Source organism: Grammomys surdaster, unplaced genomic scaffold (assembly GCF_004785775.1).
Source record: "Grammomys surdaster isolate TR1022 unplaced genomic scaffold, NIH_TR_1.0 125956, whole genome shotgun sequence".
NCBI classification, from domain to species: domain Eukaryota; kingdom Metazoa; phylum Chordata; class Mammalia; order Rodentia; family Muridae; genus Grammomys; species Grammomys surdaster.
The window spans coordinates 4,506,432-4,510,719 of NW_021620775.1; positions in this window are offsets into that span (position 1 = coordinate 4,506,432).

The following is a 4,288-nucleotide window of genomic DNA, read 5'->3' on the forward strand; positions in this document are numbered from 1 at the left end:
TGCTGGAGACACCACCCATTTTGAATGCAGGACCCAAAGATTTTTATCTTTCTAAGACCTTAAATCCACATCCTTATATATATACATCCCCCACAAGAAATGGAATAATAAAACCCTAATACCAAGTATGAGAAACTTCCTTTGTTATGGCTGCCAGCTTGTCATTCCAAATTATTCCCAAAACAATAAAGATTGTAGCTGTAGCCCTTAATTGCCTCTTAGAGGTTACAGGTCTACCCTCTTGCTGGAGACACCACCCATTTTGAATGCAGGACCCAAAGAATTTAAGCTTCCTAAGACCTGAAAGCCTCTTCCTGATGTCTAGCTTCCAGGGCAGTATAAAGTACTATGCAAGCTACCAATGGAAGCAAGACATTAAAAGTCTTATACAGGTATATCACTTATGCATCATGAAAGTGACAAGTATGGCAAGATGTCCTGAAAGGTATAGTAGCTGACATTCACATGTTGGTGGTGAACAAAAGTTCTCTAATTGGACTTAAGGCTAACTTGACAAGAGAAAAATCATGCCTGAAACTAGAAATCTTGACAACTCCCTGAGGATAGTGAGGTCAAGAAAATGAGTTTTCTGCCATCACTTTGCTAGACCACCATAATTTCTTACTATAGTCTCAAATGTATCCTTATATCCACAGATAAGTGTAGGTAACACACATCATCAAAGCTTTACTTTCTTTTTTCCCTTTCATTGAAAATATTTTTCTCCTATCATATATTCTGATTACAAATTTTCTTTCCTCTACTCCTTCCAGTTCTTCTCTATCTCCCCTTCTATCCAAATCAAGCCCCTTTCTCTCTCTCATTAGAAAATAAACATATTTCTAAGGGATAATTAAAAAATACAAAAAAAAGTAGCACACTGGAATAGGACAAAACAAACAGAGTAGAAGAAAAAGTAAAAGAAACAGATATAGATGCAGAGACCCACTTACAGGCATACTCCAGAATTCCATAAAATCACTAAACTGGACGACATAACATATATGCTAAGGACCTGCAAAGTAAAAAGACACACACACACACACACACACACACACACCCCATGACATGGTATTATGAGACAAGGAACTTCCAAAGATTCCACTGAGTTCATTTTCTGTTAGCCATTGACTGTGGAGTGCGCAGCCTACCCTTAAGAGTAATTCGTTTCTCCAGGGATTCACTTGAAGAAAACTGAATTTTTATTTGCAACTGGATAGAAATTGGAAGTTGCTTCATGGTTAGTGATTGGGGCACAGGCACACTTCTTTCAGCTCTAGAACTTCATCTGGTGTAGATCTACGCAGGCTCTATGCCTGCTGCTTCAGTCTCTGAATTCTTATGTGTGTAGATCCTGTTGCTTTAAAGGGATTTGTTCCTTTGGTGTCCTCCACCCCCGCTGGCTCTTATAATCTTTCTGGCATCTCTTCCCCAGGCTTCCCTGAGTCCAGTGGCCAGGGATTTGATGGATATATCCCATTAAGATCTGAGTGTTCCAAGGTATCTCACTCTCTGGATATTGTCTGGCTTTGGAATTCTGTATTTCTTTACATCATATGGAGGCCATCATAGTAAATTAGAGATGGATACAATGCAGAGATCAGTAAATGGTGAAGAACTCAATTCCAATTGATACATCTACACCACAGGTATTCAATCTATGGCTCAAAGTGCATTGTAGAAGAGAAAACAGAAGCATTTTAAAATCCAGAATACTAGGCAATCTGCTGAGAAGTGGTTTCTTATAAAAATGACTGTATAAACAATACTGGAACAATGGTAATATCAATCAATAGGCTCATGTGGAAGTGAAAACTATAGGTAACTAAAGACTGCTGGGAGAGGGAGGATTAGCCTTTCCCAGGCAGAAGCTCCATATTTATTATCCATCACTAAGTGCTCTGCCTTCAAACCATATATACACAAGCAACAAAAGAAGACATAGTAGGTTTTAATTTTAGATTTGTATGTAAACATACATACATCAGTGTGCACATAACAATAATAATAAAAGGAAAGAAAAAGTTTATTGATGTGAGAGAAGGATACAGGATTTGGATGAGGGTACCTGGAAGGGGCTAGAATGAGGAAAAGGTAGAAAGAAAATTGAATAATTGCATTTTAATTAAAATTGTATGGAAAAATATCTCAGTACTGGGGATAATTACAATACTTCATACACACTCTGTGATAATGAATGAGGATGATCTGGAATGGAGAAGATGGCATAAAACCATAACCTTAGTGATATGAAAAATACTCGACATGGGCCACAGACAAGGAAATGGGCTGCTTGACAGGAATATGACATAGGTCAAGAACAAGGAACTGCGCTTCAGGCAGGAATATGACGTTAGGCTAGAACAAAGAGGTAATTTTAGGCAGGAATCTAAATCTTAGACTAGAACAAATAAATGATTTCATACAGGAATCTAAATTTTATGTGAGAACAAGGAAGTAGGCTTCAGACATGAAAATGACTTCTGGTTAGGCCAGGGAAGTTGGCTCAGATATTTTGTTCATCCTGATAAGCCCTTAGAAACAGTGATTACTGGAGTATTCACAGAATTTTGTTTATGGCCTTGCTTGTTCTTTGACTGTTTGTGTTTATTGTCTTGCTTGTTCCTTGAGTATTTGCATCTATTGTATTGCTAGATCCTCAACCTAGAACTGACCTTAATACATACATGTAATCAAAATTGTATAAAAGCAAAAAGGAGAAGGGGAAACGGGATAGGGATGTTCTAGTGAGGAGAAATGGGAAAAGGGGATAACACCTGAAATGTAAATAAATAAAATATCCAATAAATAAAACACCAAAAAAAACAAAAACAAAAAATAAAAATGTACTCATTTTATGTAGTAAGCATTTTCATGTTATTTGTTGTTGACAATGCCATCAAAATTCACTTGGATCACTCTCAGAGCAAAGAACATTAATGTAATAATTTCAATCAAAGAAGTACAACAATTAAATATTGTTTGAGAAAGTTACTATGTGGTATGCTTAACCTGGTAAATTCTGAAATAAAGAAAGCTCAAGGAGTGTACTGCACCTCAGAAGAGGAAACTTCATTCAGAAATTACCTCCATCACTCTGACCTGTGAACATTTCTACATTCTCTTGATTGTCTATTGATAAAGATGGGTCCAGATCACTCTAGGTATTGCTAGCCCTGGTCAAGCGGATCTGGGCAGTACAAAAAAGGCAGATGAGAATGAACCTATTAGCACGTTTTATCACTGGATACTGCTCTTGCATTTACTAAGCACAGATGTTTTATCATTGGTCAACATATTACTATGGAGAACTCATAACAAATGACCAAATCATAGAGAATGCATAGTACCATCAAGTAGAAGTGCTATTATAAGATAGGCACTAGCAAGTTGTGCCACTAATTGTCAGAGGTATTTGATGGTCACCATTCATGACTGATGCTCCATCACTTGCAGCATTTAACCATGGGCCTCAAAAGAGGATTTGCTGATGACTGACTTAAGTCTACTTTATGTGAGCGGTCAGTGGGTTCTCTACTGTATTTCTACCATGGTTCCCCAGGAAAACAATTCTAATAGAAAAATGTTCCCAATGAATACATGTTTTACTAGTTTTATCTTTATTTAATAGTAGTTGTGGGCTTATAGATGTAGATCACATTAGAACATTCTTCTATTTCTCAATCCTTAGTTTTCTTGTAGATTGCTCAGCTATCAGCACCTGTTATTACTGAGATATCTTTCTTAGCAATAGACAAACTAGAACTACCACATTGCTGCTAACTAAAGCCCACACTTATGCTGGAGTTGACTCTGTGTTTTACATTTCTGTGGGTTTAGACACATGTATAATATCATAAAACCTTCACCACAAAATACACGATAGTTTAAGCCCTATCTTTAAGCCCTCCAGTGTTCTCCCTATTTACCACCCACATTTGAGTTCCTGAGCACCCTATATACTGTACTATCTATTTTTACATAAAATGTATATATTTAGTTTTTTCAGGCTATCTTCCATTGCTAAGCACTATGTGTCAGGACCTGAGCAGGAGAGAACTGATCTGCCAGATGCTAAGGTGGGCCATTAAGACAATAACCAAAATCACACCAACTGTCAAGCCTTTAATTTCTACTGCAAGGTACAAGGAGGAGGTTAAACAAGAAAAAGCACCAGTTCTCTTGGCATTCTATTTTCCCCATGGACGAAGGTCAGCTACAACAGGGCAGATGGGAGAGTCATCTTACTGGCAAGGCAGCCCTGAAAAAAGGCTCCTCCTGCTGTTTT